Raw genomic sequence first — 19925 nt, forward strand, 5'->3', positions numbered from 1 at the left:
TTATTTCTCATATTCACCACTTGGGTCTCTGTCTATCTGAGAATCTATGTCTTTCTCCAATCCAGAAGATACTCTGTCATTTCCTCAAATCTGGCCTCTTTCCCATTGTTTTATTTCTTATTTTTAGAACATGTATTAGGCATATGATGTAACTTCTCAACCTATTTTCTGATCTGGGTCTTTTTAACTTCGCTTTCACTTTTTTAAAAAACTCCTAGTGTTTTGTTCCGGGCCTTCCAATTTATTAATTCTCTCTTTAGTTATGTTCACATGTTAATTATAAAATGACCATGATTTTTAATTCCAGGATCCCTAGTTGGTTCTTTTTCATTTTCCCTGTTCTTTAGTCACGTCCGTCCATTTGTATTTCATGATTCCTTTTTCTTCTTTTATAAATCTTAATTATTCCTGTGTCCCTTTTAAGATTTTAAAAATACATATTTTAAAAATCTGTTTTGGAAAGTTGTCTTAGTATTTCTATTTCTTTGAATGATAATTCACCTGTTTACTAAGTTTGTTGGCCACTTTTCATGAAGTTTTGTTTTCCTCTTCTTGGGTTTCAGACTTTTCTCCTCTCTCCTTTTGCTCCCTGTCACAGTGATGTAGCATCTAGATACTTTAAATATATATTTTAAAATATTTTGTCCAGCACTGCTATGTTTAGGGCTGTTGAGGGAGGTGGACAATGCATCAATTAGCAATGCCATTTTAGTTAGAATATGCATTTCTAATGTATTATTTGTTAAACCAGGAGGTGCTCAAAAATATTTTACCGGTCTGATTTGCATGGTTAGCATTCAGAACTGTTTCTGAAAGACCAATGTTTCTAATTACACAGTTCAGAGATCAGCAAACTACGACTTGCGGACATAATGTGACCTGCCACCTCTTTTTTTAAGGACTGTGGGCTGAAAGTTGTTTTTACACTTTTAAACAATTGTAAAAAAAAAACAAAACAAAGAATTATGTACAATAGAGACCATAAGCGGCCTACAAAACCTAAAATATTTACTATTTGGACCCTTACAGAAAAAGTTTGCCAACCCCTGACATAGTCTATTTATGGATGCCATCCCAGTACTTTTTGCCCTGATTTTTTAAAATAGATTCTTTTTAGAGCAGTTTTAGGTTCACAGTAAAATTGAGTGGAAGGTACAGAGATTTGCTATACACCACCTGTCCCCACATATGCATAGCTTCCCCAATTATCAACAGCCCCACAAGAGTGGTACTTTTGTTACATTTGGTGAAATTGCATTGACACAGCATTATCACCCGAAGTCCATAGTTTATATTAGGATTCACTCTTGGTGTCGTTCATTCTATAGGTCTTGACAAATGTATAATGATGTATATTCACCACTATATAATCATACAGATTAGTTTCACTGCCCTAAAAATCTCCTGTGCTCTGCCTTATTCATCTCTTTCTCCCCTGTAACCCCTGGCAACCACTGATCTTTTTACTATCTCCATAGTTTTGCCTTTTCCAGAATGTTATATAGTTGGAATCATATAGTATGTAGCCTTCTCAGGCTGGCTTCTTTCACTTAGTAATATGCCTTTAAGCTTCCTCCATGTCTTTTCATGACTTGATAGGTTTTTTTTTTTTTTAGCAGTAAATAACATTCCATTGTATGTACCATAATTTATTTGTCCACTCACCTTGGAAGGACACTTACGGTTGCTTCCAAATTTGGCCAATTATGAAAATGCTGTTATAAACATCTGTGTGCAGGTTTTCATGCAGATATAAGTTTTCAAATCCTTTGGATAAATATCAAGAAGTGTGATTGCTGGATGACATGGTAAGTGTATGCCTTCTTTTGTAAGAAAATATCCAAGTGTTTTCCACAGTGGCTGGACTATTTTGCATTCCCACCAGCAATGAATGAGAATTCCTGTTTTTCTATATCCTTGTCAGCTTTTGGTGTTGTCAGTGTTGCAGGCGTTGACCATTCTAACACAGGTGTAATAGTATCTTATTGTTTTAATTTACGTTTCCCTGATGACCTATGGCATGAAGCATCTTTTCACATACTTATTTGTCATCTGTTTATCTTATTTGGTGAGGTGTCTCTTAAGGTCTTTGGCCCATTTTTTAAGGAGGCTGGTTTTCCTTATTGCTAGGTTTTAAGAATTCTTTGTATATTTTGGATACCAGTCATTTATCAGACATGTCCTTTGCAAATATTTTCTCCAAGTCTGTGGCTTATCTTGTCATTCTCTTGACAGTGTCTTTCACAGAGCAGAAATTTTTAATTTCAGTGAAGTCCAGCTTATCAATTCTTTCTTTATGGATTGTGCCTTTGGTGTTATATCTATAAAGTCATCACTAAATTCAAGGTCATCTAGATTTTCTCCTCTTTTCCTCTAGGAGTGCCGTAGTTTTGCATTTTACAGCTATATCTGTGATCCATTTTGAGTTAATTTTTCTGAAAGGTGTAAGGACTGTGTCTAGATGCATTTTTTTTTTGTATGTGGATGTCCAGTTGTTCCAGCACCATTTGTTGAAAAGAACTATCTTTGCTCCATTGCATTTCCTTTGCTCTTTTATCAAAGACCAGTTGACTATATTTATGTGGGGCTATCTCTGAGCTTTCTATTATGTTCCATTGATCTCTTTGTCTACTCTTTCACCACTACCACACTGTGGTAATCACTATAGCGCTATAGTAAGTCTTGAGGCTGGGTAGTGTCGGTTTTCCAACTTTGTTCTTCTCCTTCAATATTGTGGTGGCTATTCTGGGTCTTTTGCCTCTCCATATACACTTTAGAGTAAGTTTTTCAATCCACAAAATAACTTGCTGGGATTTTGATTAGGATTGCATTGAGTCTATAGATCAAGCTGGGAAGAATTGACATCTTGATAATGTTGAGTTTTTCTTTCCATGAAATGGACTACCTCTCCATTTATTCTTTGATTTCTTTCATCAGAGTTTTGTAGTTTTCTTCATACAGATCTTACACATATTTTGTTAGATTTATACCTAAGTATTTAATTTTGGGGGGTGCTAATGTATTTAGTATTGTGTTTTTAATTTCAAATTCCACTTGTTCACTGCTGGTATATAGGAAAGAAATTTACTTTTGTACGTGAACCTTGTATTCTGCGACCTTGCTATAATTGATTATTAGTTCCAGGAATTTTTTTGTTAATGCTTTCAGACTTTCTACATAGATAATCATGTCATATGTGAACCAGTTTATTTCTTCCTTACCAATCCATATACCTTTTATCTCCCTTTCTTTTCTTATTGCATTAGCTTGGACTTCCAGTACAACGTTGAAAATCAGCAGTGAGAGGGGACATCCTTGTTTGTGCCTGATCTTAGTGAAAAAGCTTCAAGCTTATTATCATTAAGTATGATATTAGCAGTAGATTTTTGTAGGCAGTTTTTATCAAGTTGAGGAGGTTTTCCTCTATTCCTACTTTATTGAGAGCTTTAGTATAAATGGGTGTTGGATTCTGTCAAATGCTTTTTCTGCATCTATTGATACCATCCCAATGATTTTATTTAAACAAATGTCAAATGAAGCTCAGGAATTTGTCTTTTACATTAGAACTTCAGATGATTCTGATTCCTTTGAGATACGCTGTCCTAGGAAGTCCACACATACTGGCTTTAGGGATACTTTGAGATCCACCAACCTAAGTTTTCCCAAAGTGTTTATAACTGAGTTAAATCAATTTAGTATCCATAACTGTCACTGGTTACAGAGCTCTGTGCTAATGGTCAATCACCTTCTATGTTAGCCCAACGCAACCAAAACTGAGGGAAAAAGTTACTTTCATTTTTTCTCACATTGTTAAAATTCCAAACTATTTATTTTCTTGGTATAATAATGTTAGAATGAAGAGAGAAATGGGAAGTTATTGGTTGAAAAAATTGAGTCACAAAATTAAGAACATTTGAAAAGCATAGACAGAGAGGTGACTCCCAGTTGAAGTAAATTCATCAGACCAAATTTAACCTTCTTTTCAATAAAATAAATGAATTCTGCACTAGAATTCAAAAGAACCAAATGCTACCTTTGTCCCTGAGTATAGTTTGGATAGCAGGCCAGTTAATAAAAATGCTTCCAATTCCAGGTGGTGGAGCCCTAAAACTTGTTTATTTCTTAGTCTTATTCTAGTACTCAGTACTTATTCTTAGTAATAAAAACTGCTGAAAAATTTTGGCCCAAACAGAAATGTTCCAGGGGAAACTTACATCCACTTTCTAACGTAAGATGCAAAAAGAACTTCTAAACTTGTTTACAGAGCTAGTTTGCAAATATGTGAAGGCTACAGATGACTTTCGGTTGGTGATGAGAGAACAATCCATCCTTGCAATGTTTTTCTTCCCAGAAGAACTATGTGCAGAAACACATGGTGGAAATTTGAGTGTGCAGAATGGCTCAAGGAGGCCTGACTTGTAACAGTTTTGTGTCTTGGGTTCTAATCTGAGCTATTGATTTAACTGTAGTGACTACACTTGACTATTTTTCAAAGCCTAGAGACAGCATGATCCTTTCCTGCTTTAGCGTTTTAGTCTGTAATCACACTGAAAGGGTTTTGTGTTATTGAGCATAAGAAATGTTTCACAGTGAAGAAGAGTAACTCTCTTTTGCTATTCTTTATCTAGCTCCCAGTTTCTCTCTCCCAGCAGAATATAAAGTACGTTTTCCACTTTAAAATCACCCTTTAGAAATTTTGTTCCTATTCACTGTGGCAGAGAAGATAAAAAGTGATTATAGTTCCCATCCTGAGCCTCAGATCCTGGTTACAGCTGAGAAGTCTACACTCTAGTAGGCATAAAACCTTAAATGATTGCTACCTTGCTGGCTTCCTATACAATGCAGAGATAAACTGTGAGTCAAGTCTTTTGAAAACCTGAAATATTTCGTTAAGTCTATTCAAGTTATGCTCCTAGCAAAGCAAAATCTTTCTGTCACCAAACCAGAACATTCTCCTCCTTCCTAAGCCCTTGGTTATGTGGAGGTGATAAGTAAACCTTTCCTCTGATCTTGGTTCCAAATGAATAATATGAGAGAGCGAGCGTCTGGTATCATTCATTTGGAACTGATGATACCATCTGTTTCTTGTTACCAAAACTGTGTGGCTGTAACATAAAAATTAGTTGTTGATGAGTTTGCTGAATTACTCCTTTTAACACTGAGGTTGCTTTTAAATTTTTCCCTCAGAGAAAGTTGTGGGGTTTTTTATAAGCTGCTGGAGGACTGAAAGGCACTCAGGTTGCAGCTTCACCTTGTCTAAACTACGACTATTGATTTGGGTACCATTAGTTTATTTTCATTATTCATTCTTTGCAAGCAAGCATCTGACCCATCTGGGGAGCCACTGACCCCCAAAGGAACACAGTGATGAGCACAGGAAGAAGCTCCAGAAGTTACGGGGAATCCTCCGCCTCTTCACCAGTGCCGGAGTATCTGCCCTTACTTCTGTCAACTTCCTCCTCCTTTTAGTCAAGTTCCTACACCTGACTATCTCATTTGAGGCCTTTAAATGCCTCTACAGTTGTTGACTCTTTAGCAAGAGTGTAATAATCTTTCCGGATGGAGAATAACTTGGCATCATTACCAGGTATTCATTATTTCTACTTTTTTAAATTATCTAAGGCAGGGATGGACACCCTATGGCCCAGAGGCCAAATTCAGCCCATCATCTATTTTGGTACCAGTTTTATTAGAATACAGCCACACTCATTCTTTACACGTTTTCTATGGCCGTTTTCATGCTACAACGGCAAAGTTGAATAATTGCAACAGAAACCATGTGGCACACAAAGCTTAAAATATTTACTAACTACCCCTTCATAAGAAATGTTTGCTGACCCTTGGTCTAGGGTTCTGACACTACTTATTTAGGACTTTCCCTTACTTTCTGTGTGAACGTTCTACCACTCAGCTCTCTCATCTGTAAACTGGAGACAGAAATAGTGTCTCTCTCACAGGGCCCTTGTGAAGATGAAATTAGATAATGCATATGAAGCACTTAGCACAAGGAAAGTCTGGGGAAGCACTCAGTAAACATTAGGATTGTTAGGGCTTGATGTCTTGTTTGAAGCTATCAATTTGAACTATTTCTTGTGAAGTAGTTTGTACAGACAAGAAATGCCAACAAATATTTGCAAGCCAGAAAGCAGATTGTTAAGTGGTAACTGGTTAGAGAAAGCTGCAAGCAAAATGTGGACAATGGGGGAATATAAAAAGCAAGCCAGTCTATACTTCAGGAAACTGAAAAGACTGAGAAATGGGAGGAAAAAAGAATCTCGGAAGGCAGATGAGTGTTTGTGTAAGAAGCAATTAGGCACTAATTCACCCACCTGTTCTGTCAGAAGACTGGAAGTCTGGAAAGATTGAACCAGAGGGACTCCGAACTTGACATTAAACAGTGACATGCACAAGTAGAGGTTGTAATGCTGAAAACAAGGAGATTAAGTGGAAGTGTACATTTATATGGTGAGAGTCCCAACCTCTCTTCCTACTTGGCTCCTGGAAGCCTGGCAGTCTTACGTTCCCGAGGGAGAGGGCAAAGGATTTCTCTGTAATGAAACTTGTTGACTTACGAAGCAATACTTGAATATTCTCACCATGGAGGGCCACGTTTCATATTATCATGCTGCTGTGTGGCTCAGTAATCAATAAAATTTCCAATGAGCTTCTTAGTACCTCCTGCTTAAATAAGAACAAACATCAAAGGCCCAAAGACACTGAAATAAAGCATCCAATATGAATGATACCAAGACAGACGAATGTTAAAAAAAAGAACATGGTAGAAACAAAATTTCAAAGAGACAAAACAACCAAAGCTACCAGAGAAGACTTCAAAAATAGTCCTAATTAATATCCTTGGCAAGAAAAGAGATATGCTTATACCTGTCAAAGGCCCAGAAATAAGTAAAATTAAAACCAGCAAGACAATCAATAGTATTTAGTGAGAGTTTATTGTGCATATAAGAACAGTTCATGAACTGGGAGCTTTCATATTTAAAACTGATATGAAGCTCAGGGGCCTGATGTTACAGGATGGCTTATAAAGTGAAAATGAGAAAGTTGTTTAATCTTAACAATGATCGGTTATTACAATGGGGGTTTCCAGACAGCAGGAGATTGGTTAAAAGTGATTATCTCATCCCAATTTTAGGAAGATGACTTAAGTTTCTTTTGACCATGAGAGGCATTTACAAGAAATAACCTAAGTTAAGTTTCACTTACATTCATGAAACTAGCTAGATTTAGCTTTGCTTATATGGCTTAAAAGGCTTTGTCTGCTCAGTGAATTCTTAAGTCCGGTCTCCATTTTGTATTTAATTTTAACACACCCATTAAGCTAAAACAGTATGCTACAAGAAATAGTCCTTAGAAACCAAAAAGATGATGATAGAACATGTAAAAATCAAAAGTGTTGGAAGATAAGGTAATCTTTTATAGGACAGATAAAACATAAAAGTTATGAAAAATAGGGGGAAAATTAGAATTAGAAGATTAATCTAGAAGAGCCAGTATCTGACTAACAGGTGTCTGAGGAAGAATAGTGGAAATCATTGAAAGGAAGCAAATTTGAAGAAGTAATACAAGGACATTTCCCAGAATGAAATGAAAAGGCCTGTTAAGTCCCCAGCATGATGACTGAAGATAACCTTATATTGAGACACAACATGGTGCAATTTCAGAACAGTGGAAACAAAAGAAATCATTAAGACGTTCAGAGAACAGCAAGACCAACAGCAATAGTTACACAAATGATGTACCATGAATTGAAGATCATAACAATAACAAAAATGCTGGGAGCTGAAAAGAAATGCTTTCAACATTTTGAAGCAAATGAATTTTTAACCAGAATGCTCTACTTAGCCACACTGTCAACTAAATGTGAGGATAAAATAAAGACATTTCAGGAATGCAAATTATAAAACAGAACCACCACCTCCCGTAAACTCTTCCTTGGTGATTTACTGGAGGATGTGTCACCTAACAAAAAAAGAAGTAAACCAAGAAAGAGGGAGATGTGGTATCTGGGCCACTCTGGGAAGAAGGTGGAGACTGCAACATAGATTTTAAATCTCCCTGAATTACCCTTAAAGACAAAGCAAATAGGATAAATTAAACAAAAACTAATGGACAACACCCAAAACAAAACTTGGTGACAATATATCCCCTGATATCATGAAATATGAGAAATACGAGTGGGTGGGGAAGAACCACTGAAATAGCAAGACCTGAATTTTATCAACAACGTTGTGGAATGAAATGTATGGGGTGGGGGAGACAAAGGAATTTCTGATGGCCTTGAGAGCCAGAAGACTCAAACATTCATAAATTTTCTATTGTCTTCCTAGTCTCAAATTAGTTAATAACCTCTTATTCTCCATCCTTCTCTCCCCCAGCATCTAACTTACAGGAATATCCTTTGACTTTCAGCAACACTTCAAAGGCAATTAGGCCATACTGATTTTTTTAAACTTACCCAATTCTTCCCCCACTGTTAATCAGTTATATTATATCTGCATTGTTAGAGCATATAGCCTTTACATATGCTACTAGCTCTCATAACCTGAGGACATTCATATACTTTACTAAGTCAGAAAAGTTTTGAGAGTGAAGGGGGCCACTATTAACTAGGCAAAGACAAGAGGTATCACCAGAATGTACTGGCAAATTGGATATATGAACATCCTATTTATAACAATGGTTTAGTCTTGCTAATACAGGTAAATATATATTTAATGCTTACCACCTGTCCTTACATTGACATCTCTCTAATCATTTTGGTCTTCTGAAGCCCACTGTCTAGTAAATTCTTCAGGAAGACCTCATGATAGCAATATACCTTCAGCCTTTGCATGTTCATCGAAGTTCTATTCAGCCTTTATACTAGAAGTTCAGGTAGACTGAAGATGAAATGTGATTCATATTTTCTTTTTTTAGTAAAATTTTTTATAACAGCTTTGAGATATACTGCACATACAATTCATCCATTGAAAGTTTACAGTTCAATGGCTTTTAGTATATTCACAAGATTGTTCAACCATCACTGCAATCAATTTTAGAACATTTTCATCACTACAAAAAGAAACTCTGTCCCCATTATCAGTCACTACTCATTTCCTCCCAACTCCTCCAGCCCTAGGCAACTACTATTTTCTGTCTCTTTAGCTTCGCCTGTTATGAGCATTTCACATAAATGGAATTATGCACTATATAGTCTTTTGTGACTGGTTTCTTTCACTCAGCACAATGTTTTCAAGGTTTAACAATGTTATAGCAGGTATGAGTACTTCATTCCTTTTTATGGCCGAATAATATTCTATTGTACATGTAGAATAAAATAAGCAAAATTAGCATTTAAATGGAAACAAGAGCTGACAAAAATTTTTAAGAAATGGTTTGACTGAATTTTTCTCTCGATCAGCATTACACTTGATATGATTATCATATTAAGTATAAGATAGATATTTAATGTTTTATATATTTAATATAACAATAAAATATGTGTAATTTTTAATAGAAGTATTTCATACTTTATTTAATATAAAATACTTTAATACTTATTTTAGTAAAATTTCAACAGAATTGAATATAAATGTTGGGTAGTTCATGAAACCATCTACGAATGGAGTTATCAATATGGAAGAGTAATGAGCACTGTTAGAGGTCCAGGCATATATACAAGTGGTAAGGATAGAAATACGCCTTGTGAAATTTTTTTCTCTCTACAGAAGAAATAACACTCTCAATAAAGTTGTCTTTTAGTGTACCAATCACTAATGTTTAAGGTGTAATACAGTTTTTCCAGAGCAAAGAGCCTCCCACCTTCAGTAAACAAAGCACTGAGTGGCTAGTTTTCTAATTGAGAAATGGTTAAAACTGCTGAGGTCAAGTATATACTTGAGAAACAGTGAACATATCAATTCTAATAACTGAGACACAAACTGTCCACCTTTTTGTGCTTCTCTTCTCACCACCACTAATCACTACAATTTTGTTTGATGGGTATTTGAATGCTCCTCTTGAATTTAAATTTAAAAATTACCATTGCATTATAGGTGATTTTTTTCACCTTGGTTATATGAATAGTAAAATTCACGCAAGTGTAACAATGGTATGTATGTGAAGAAAAGCATCATATCCTCATTATTACTTGATGTAGAGGTGCTCTGCAGTTGAGTGGAATGGTTTTCAACACACACAAGATGCTTGCCCTTGTGGACTTTTAGGCGAAGGACTGGTTGTAAGCCTGGCTGCTCATAGCATGACTTTGGGAACCTCTAGAAGTACTGATACATGAACTTCACCCTCAGACATTCTGACTTCATTGGCTGGAGGTCGGGCTTGAGCATCAGTTTAGTAAAAGCATGCCAGCTCATTCCACTGTGCAGTCAGTGTTGAGATGTACTGTTCTGGAGAGGTGGACAGGTTATCAACGCACTTCAGAGTCACGTAGCAGATCTGGCCTTAGACACTGTCCTCATGCTTTTAAAACAGGAGTGCAAGAAGTCAGAATAGGAAGGATGGAAAGTTGAGATTTAAGGGAATTATCACTTAGTGGTCTTTATTCTCTCCATGAAGTTAAAAGTAACATCTTCCACTGAGAGTGAGGACAGGAGGAGACTTAAGACAGGAACAAGAGTTTGGACCATTTACCCCTACAGTTAGGGGAGAGAGTTGACACAGATACATTTTCAGTAAGATTTGAGGAGCCAGATGAAGTAAGAAACTTTGAATGTATAGCAGCACTGATTTGCATCTATGGTTGGTTTTCTGTCATAGATAGAGAGAATTGTGTACGTCTTATCTTACCAACAAAATGTGAATTATTCTTATTTTTGTTCTAATCTCTGAGCCCATGGTGTGATGTTGGTACTGCTAATCTATACAGACTTAATAAGCAGAATCAAAAGGCCTGGAATCCAGTGCCAGACCCAGACTAGTTCCTAAATTCCCATTGTGCAATTTAGTTCTGACATGCACTGCCTACACATCAGCCTCTTCAGGGCTTTATACATATTTAGATCACTTGTGACTGAGATGGGGCTTTTAGTTTAATGACTGAATTTGCTATCACTTTGATTCTTTGTGACAAGACACCCCCATTCTGTTCTAACATGCCTCTCAGCATGTAAATGGCTGGGCTGGGTAACTTTGGTGTATTGGGTATCAGTGGGAAGATAAATATCATTTAAGAAAGCATCTGATGTTTTCTTTGCTAAAACTGTCCTCAAGAGGTAAACATAAGCAGACTTAATGTTCCTGAAAGTCGTTCCGAGACAAACACAGTGTATTAGGAATGTTCCTGTTTGCCTTTCTTTCAAGGATAAGAAAAAACTCCTATAATGATTAAAAGGGGGAGGAGGGTGCAGACAATAATTCCACCAAGGAAGATGGAATTTGGTTTCAGACACATGGTATTTAAGTGGAACTTAACACCCAAACGGAAATATTCACAGGGAGGCTGGAGATTAGGAACTAATCCTGGAAGAAGGGAGAAAGTCTTAAGGAGACATGGAAGTTCACGTATTTGGAGCTGATAGCTGAAGTCACAGAAACAGGTATCTTGGTTAGGAAAGTTAGCAAATTTATTAAGAATATTCTTGTTTCAGATTGAATTTAAGAAGTCTTTCAGAGCTGTCTACTTTGTAAAAATAAGAGAAAACCAACCAACAAAAAATACAAAGAAGAAAGAAAAAATCCAACTAACTAGCATTTATAAGAACTCCACTAATTTTTTTGAACTTTAGACTTAAAGTCCTTCCTTGAATAGAACTGTAAAGAACAGTTACAGTTGGAATTACTATTTAGTACTGTTTAGCACATTAACAATCCTACTTTTGAAAAATAACAGGATAAACCCGTCCGTTCACACCCTCCCCTATCTAATTACAGTAGGAAGCAGATGACTTTGAAAAGAAATGACTTAAATAATTTTTTAAAAGCCTGTGAGTATCATCATTTATGGTTTATATTATACTGCTGAGAGCAGTTACAATGTGGACACTTTAAATTAGATGTAAAAGATTGACAAAGAAGTATTGTATGTAAAATAGTGACTATCCTTAAACGAGTTGTATTTAATTCTTCATTTCATTCAGAGTTAAATAAGTCCCCATTTTGGGGGTTTCTTTCCAAAAAAGAAATCTTCTGGAAGGTCTTTATCCTATTGGTGTGTTCTGCTTAATATTCCCTTTATATTTGTGATGATTCTATTGTTCTGCTCTCCTACACACACCACCTACAGTGACCAAGGCTCATTCCTTTTAATTCACACTTGTATTCTTTTTTTATAGGTTACTTAATACTGCATAATAAGGCAGTTAGGCCACAACCCAGTGCACTCTAAGCAGCATGGGAGTGATCCAAAAAATACAAAATGAAGTTAATGTAACATAAAAATGACTGTGCAGCATATAAGGAAATCAGATTACTGGCAAATACTTTAGTGTCATTAGAATCCACTGTAAAGGAGTTCAGCAAGCTTAATAACTTCGATGTCTTCCACACTGGGTGACTTCATTCAGACTATTCCCAAACGCATTTAAAAATATTTTTAAAAAGAAAGAACCTCAAGTTTAAATGCATGTCCTGTAGCTCTTTGTACTGTGTTATAACTAAAATTTAGTCAATTTTACCTATACACAAGGATGGACAGCGTTTTACTAACCGCAAAGATGGCCTATTGAATGAGAAGAAAAAAACTGAAGAACCCTCTCATGTTTTTGTCTTCATTTAAGCTTGCTTCTTCCTGCTGTTCCTCAGCTGGCTGAATAGGTGCTGTGTCCTTCTTAGTTCTCTTCATTTCCAAAGAATTCAGCATATTGTTTTCAAAGTGAATCTTTTATGCAACAGTGGCTTGAAGCAAACTCTTGTCCTAAGGAGTTTTAGAAATTATATTAATAAGGATATAGCAGGTTATGCTGTGGTGAGAAATGGACCCTGAAGTCTCCATGGATGAACACATCAAAGTTTGTCTTTCTCATTCTACGTGTCTAAAACCGGTAAGCCCAGGGGTCTGCTCCCCAAAGTCACTCAGGCTTTTGGAGGCTCCACCATAATGTGACACTGCCATTCCAAAATAAATAAAGTGGCTACAGGGTAGGCCGGGGCAAGAAAGCCAGAATGTGAACTCTCATCCTCATTTTCACTTGTCCTCACTTAGCAAGGGAGTCTAGGAAACGTGGGAAGAGGAAAAGGAGTAAGGGACACTGAGAACTGTCTTCACATCGGGAAGTTTCCTCTCCCAGGAGGCAGCTGTGTGAGCTCAAAAGATCACTGGACTTGGAGGCAAGAGACCTGTTTGGTTTAGACAAGTCACTTGGGCTTTCTGGGTCTTAAGCTGAAAAATGAGGAACTTAGATAAGACTATGGGAAGAGGAACATTAGGTCATTAGAACCTTGTCCTGTCACATAGGATCAGAGCTTTCGACGCTGAGTTTCACCATGTTGTAAGAATTAACTTACAATAAGTAAAAGACGTCTAATACTAGAAGAGAATTAGACATCAAATCCAAAGGGACCAAAAAACTTAAAACTTTCGTCCCTCCCTCATCACTGCTCCGGAGCATCTTCCACCCAGAAAATAGCCTTGAATGGCAGGGCAAACATATAATGGCCTTCCTTTCCTGTTATAACTCGAATTCCTCTGTTAAACAAGGATGCTTCCAAAGCTTGGACTCAATTAGAGTCCTCAGAAAATGAAATAGAAAAGGTGAATAATGTCTCCCTATTTGAAATATAATATCTGATATTGATGATTTTTTAATACCAAAGAAGAAGCACTCTGATATTTAATAAAACTAGGACTCTTCAATATTTTTGAGTGGTAACTGATCATCATAAAATACCAAGAACTCTCAGATGATATTGTAGAACTCTCAAATTAAAAGGAAATGGGGCTCCATTAGGCTATTTCTCTTGGTAAGGTTTCTACTCTCCACCACCATCCTGTTGTCATTATATGGATACAGGTAAAGTGTTGGATTAGAAAATGATCTAAATTGATAGGAAAGACCTAGAAAGTTCTTTTAATTTGGGGGTTTATAAAATATTTGAGAATCCCTCTTTGTCTGAGGCATAATTAGCCTGGCCTTTGCTTGACTGATATATGATACGGGAAAAGCCCTGTGTCCAATGAAATCACTTCTGTCATGCAAATAATTTCTGCCTTAATTTGAATTATACCAGGACCATAGGGGTCATTGGCTACTAGAGGGAAAATATAATTGGTAAGTTATTACAGTTATAAAGCTATATACTATATCTGGATTGGGATAACTTAGCTTCAGTCTTAAATCCAGGTAAGAAGCAGAGCTAATATCAGATTTGGCATTAATTTAATGCCTTATAACAAGACACTTCACAAGCAAACCAAAGAATGCAATGGTTTGCCTAAATAATGTTCCAAAATTTTGTCCCCAAAGTGCTGTCTGAGGAAGCTCACAGAATGCTATGTAGGAACCAGAGCAGATTCAATGTTCTGTTATCTACAATTTTTATCAGACTCAAACTCAAAATAAATATCAATGAAGCCATCTGTATTCATAGAATAGCTCAGAAATGGCAGACATCGATCCCACAGAGAAGTAACCATTTATTGAATACATCTTCTATAATTCCATTTCATGTTATTAATACTGAAAGGATCTCCTTATAAAAATAATCAAAATAAAACAAAAGTGAGGGAAGAAATAGAAAGAAGCAAAAAATCATGGTATTTAAGGATCTTAAAGAAAGAGGGGCAGGCTGGCCTTATGGCCAGGTGGTTAAGTTTGGTGGGCTCTGCTTTGGCAGCCCAGGTTTGATTCCTAGGCACAGACCTACACCACTCATCAGCAGCCATGCTGTGACGGTGACCCACATACAAAATAGAGGGAGACTGGCACAGATGTTAGCTCAGGGGGGATCTTTGTCAGCAAAAGAAAGAAAAAAAAGAGGGGAAGGAGCAGAACTTTGGGAAGGACAGAGTAAGGAGCTAGGTAGACTCTCTCCCAAGAAAAACAACAATTTAACGGATACAAATCATAAAAAACAATTGTTAATCATTCATATTCCCTGGAAATCATCCTAAATGCATACAGCAAATGGAGAAATATTCTCTCACGAAAACCTACTAACTCTCAGTGAGAAGAGAGTCTATGGTATTTGAGCCATGACCCAGCCCATTACTCTCATTCCCCAGATCCTAAGAAGCTCTACCCAGGGAGTGTACAGACAAGAAGACAGGAGCTCCCTCTCCCTCCAGCTCCCAGTTTGAAGCTACAGTTTCACCCCAGGAGGAGGCTACTGGTGTTTCTCATCTCCCCCTCCCACAAGCCCCCATGTTGTAGCAGCTCTATTCCAGGCAGGTGAGGCCAACTGGATTGCGTCTGTATTCCCCAACCAGGTGCTACTTGTGGGTTGGAAGCTCTACCCCAGGTGCTGCCGGCTGAGAATACTGGGCCCCTGATCACCACTGTCCCAGCTCATAGGATAGAAGTTCCACACCGAGAGGGGCAAGAGGAGAAGCAGCGGAATGGACAGAACTGAAGGGAGAAATAGGCAATTCAACAATGACAGTCAGAGACTTTATTACCCTACTTCCAATAATGGGTAGAACAACCTGGCAGAAGATCAACAAGGAAATAGAAGACTCGAAGAATTCTATAAACCAACTAGAACTAACAAATCTCTCTAGAACATCCACTGAACACCAGTAGAACACACATTCTTCTCAAGCACACACAGAACATTCTCCAGAGTAGACAATATGCTAGTCCATAAAACCTCAATAAATTTAAAATAATTGAAATAATAGAATGTATGTTTTCAGACCACATAGGAATTACATTAGAAATCAGTAACTGGAGGAAATTTGGGAAATTGACAAATATCTGGAAATCAAACACACTAATAACCAATTGGTCAAAGAAGAAATCATGAAGGATACTGGAAAATATTTTAAGATGAATGAAAATGAAAATACAACATAACAAAACTTATGCGATGGAGCTAAATCAGTGCTCAGAGTAAAACTCATAGTTGTAAATGCCTGTATTAACAAAGAAGATCTCAATAAATAACGTTACCTTCTATCTTAAGAAACCAGAAAAATAAGCACAAAGATAATAAAGATTAGAGCAGAAATAAATGAAATAGAGGATAAAAATATAATAGAGAACACCAACAAAAACAAAAGTTAGTTCTTTGAAAAGATTGACAAAATTGACAGATCTTTTGCGAGAATGATAAACAAAAAGAGAGAGTAGATGCAAATTACCAAAATCAAGAACAAAACTAGTACATGACTACCAACCTTAGGGAAATAGAACATAAGGGAATACTATGCATAACTGTATGCCACCAAATTAGATAACTTAGACTAACTGGAAAAATTGCTAGAAAGACACAAATTACCAAAACTGACTCAAGAATAAACAGAAAATCTTAGTAGGCCAATCATGAATAAAAAGATAGAATTAGTCACTTAAAAACTTCCCACAAAGAAAACTCCTGGCTTTGCTGCTGGGAGAACTGGATAGCCACATGCAAAAGAAAAAAATTGGGCTCCTTGCTCACACCATACACAAAATTTAACTAAAAGTTGATCACAGATCTAAGTGTAAGAGCTAAAATTATGAAACTCTTACAAGAAAACCAAGAGTTACTTTGAGCTAGGTAATGGTTTCTTAAATGTAACACCAAAAACACAACTGACGAAAGAAAAAAGAAGATCAATTAGACTATACCAAAATTAAACACTTTAATTCTGAAAATAATAACATGAATAAAGTGAAATGACAACCCATTGACTAGGAGAAAACATTTGCAAAGAATATATCTGATAAACAATTTGTATTCAGAATACACAAAGAACGCTTACAACTCAATAATAAAAAGACAACCCAACTTAAAAATAAGCAAAGGATCTGAATAGAAACTTCTCCAAAAAAGATATACAAATAGCCAATAAACACATGAAACAATGTTCAACATCATTTGCCATCAGAGAAATGTAAATCAAAACCACAATGAGATATTACTTCACTTCACTAGGATGGCTATCATAAAAAGGCGATATTAAGGGTTGGGAAAAAGGTGAAGAAACTGCAATCGTCATACACTAGGAGGGATGTAAAACAATGGAATCACTTTGGAGAACAGTTTAGTAGTTCCTCAAATAGCTAAACATAGAGTGACTATAGGACCCAGTAATTCCACTCCTAGGTATCAACCCAATTTTATGTGAATGTATGTGAAAACATACATTCACGCAAAAACTTGTAAATGAATGTTTATAGCAGTAGCATTCATACAAACTAAAAAGTGACCATCAACAGATGAATGGATAAATAAAACATGCTATAATCATACAATGGAATATTATTCAGCCATAAAAAGAAATGAAGTACTGATACACACTACAGCATAGATGAAACTTGAAAACAGGCTACGTGAAAGAAGCCAGTTACAAAAGACCACACAGTGTATGATTCCATTTATATGAAATATCCAGAATAGACACATCTGTAGAGACCAGAACTAAATGAGTGGGTGCCTAGAGCAGAGGGAATGGGAGCAGGGAGGAATGGGGAGTGACTACTAATAGATACGGGTTTCTTTTCAGGTGATGAAAATGTTCTAAAATTATATTTTGGCAATGGCAGCACAACCCTGTGGACATACTAAAAACATTGGCTTCTACACTTTAAATGGGTAAATTGTAAGCATGTGAATTATACCTCAATGGTGTTGTTTAAAATGTTTTAAAGACAGTACAAAATCACACATTTACATGCTGCACTCACTCCTAAAAATAAAATACCTTTTCTCATTCCTGTGTTTCTAGAATTTGAATATCAGAACAGGGACAGTCCTGAATCAGTGAGGCTGGTTGGAGTAGAGGATGTTAGCTTTTCAATATTTAGGGACCAATGCACAAAACTTCAAAAGAATAAGCTTATTTTCTTTCACTGCAGACAGAACAAACAACCCTCCCCACCAGAAAAAAAAAAACCCACATACTTCTGAAGAAAATTTCCTTGGTTATGGTCTTGCTTTGGAAGAATCTCGATCTATTTTATATAGCTCTTTTTAGTCAGCCAAGGGGATGCTATTAAGAGAGGAATCGGTACAGCACTAAGTCAACGGATTGCCTTGTTATGCTGGAACACACTATCTGATGAAGGCTGGGGCTCTCTGGGGAGTGAGGTGAAGCGAGGACTTTCCGGCAAGGAGCGAGTGTGTCCATACTCATGCTGTGTCTTTGCATCACCAGTTTCTACTTGCCCAGGACAATTCTCCAGCAATGTTAGAGTAAAACATGAGGGCATGAATGAGCAAAACCAGTCCAGTTCCTCTTCCAAGGAATCAAAGGCCCAGATAACTGAGCTTAGCTCAGTGTAGATCTCAGAAAATGCAGTTAGTCATGGAGGAGAGGCAATTGAGGAGCAGGATGACAAAAAGAGCCAAAACCAGGTTGCCAGATACAAAGAGAGGACACCGATTAAACCTAAATTTCAGATAACCAACAAACGTTTCGTTTAGCGTAATTATATCCTAAATACTGCATGGGGCATATTTTCGTTTGCTAAATTTGTATCTTTATTTGTATTTATATTTGCTAAATGTGACAGCTGTAATCTGGTGGACAAAGCTAGTTAATGAAATACCTTTACAATCAGTTGGCAATAACAAAGTCTGGGCAAAGGGAGACGCTCTCAGGAGATGAAGCCTGGGAGAAAAGGAGAGGAGACTAGGGGCAAAGTGTGGAAAAGCCTACAGCAGCAGCTTTTTAGAGGATTTTGTAGCTCAGTTTAATAGCCTCAAGTAAAGAAATCATTAAAGATACATATCCACTATGGGCAGAATATAGGAAGATTTGAATTATTTCATGATATAAACACTCAAGAACCTCCCTGAACCATATGAAGATTATTCCCAGGCTAACATATGACCATTGGCAACAGTTGCAAGAACCTGCTCCCTTCAGGGACTCCCAAATGATGGAACTTTTTGATGGGACTTCTCAAAAGCATAAGGTCCCATATTCCCACCCCTGATGATCCTGAGACATCTCTAACGCAGCTACCCCATGAAACCTTGCTCAAAGAAATAGAACTGAAACGATACTCCCATTTTTAGCTAAAGTCCTCAAAAGCAACAGGAGAATGAGAAAAAGAAAAGCTAATGTTGTCCCTTCATACATGGAGAGTGAGGAGTCCCAAGAACTAATAAAGGTGAACACCGTCAAAGTTGAACTAGCAAGATCTACCCTAAATCAGCGTGATTTGCCACTTAGGGAAGCAAACCAAGAGATGACTTGTAATATGTCACTGAAGCATTAGAGAGCAACCAAAAAACTCACAGCGACATGAGTGTGACCTCAAGGAGGTAGACATGGAATGTGAGTGTAATTCATAATGTGAATATAATGGTATTTGTCAAACATGGAAGTTGGAATAAATAAATTCAGAAGAAAAAGCTGGCAGTGTCCATCAAAGCAACGTCCTAAAAGTCCATAACTTGGCCAAGCATACAGAAGCAGCATGATTCGTTTGGCTAGTAACTCTCCACAAGCCTTGTGAATAAGGGGAAAATGTGTGGGTCAGGCTGACCTGAGCTTTCAGGTCACTGTAAATCAATAATCTACAGTCTGGCTTGTGTACATTAGCCTCTGGGAGCTTGGTTAAATGTGAATCCATCCCTGAGAGACAGATCCACTCTCACTGCATTAATAAACCAGTCAGGTTTCACAGTCTGGAACACTTAAGGCCATCTTCTAGGCTGTGGTTAATGACCCAGGAAAGCCTCTGGTGACTTGTCCAAACAGCCAGCGAGCCTTCTCAGAGCAATGCCTCAGGGCTCTTTGCCTATCTCCTTCAAACAGAAATGCACAGAGTTCCTAGCCTAAAAGACATTCCCTAAATTCACATGATATGGTCTTTATA

General features: G+C 37.0%; 1 protein-coding gene across 1 annotated transcript in view; it reads right to left on the bottom strand.

Annotated features, from left to right (window-relative positions):
* Window positions 1-19925, bottom strand: part of KCNN2 (potassium calcium-activated channel subfamily N member 2) — a 405580-nt gene that overhangs the window by 263686 nt on the left and 121969 nt on the right. The gene's annotated exons all lie outside the window — the stretch shown is intronic.

The sequence above is a fragment of the Equus asinus genome, chromosome 9, assembly GCF_041296235.1.
Source record: "Equus asinus isolate D_3611 breed Donkey chromosome 9, EquAss-T2T_v2, whole genome shotgun sequence".
NCBI lineage: Eukaryota > Metazoa > Chordata > Mammalia > Perissodactyla > Equidae > Equus > Equus asinus.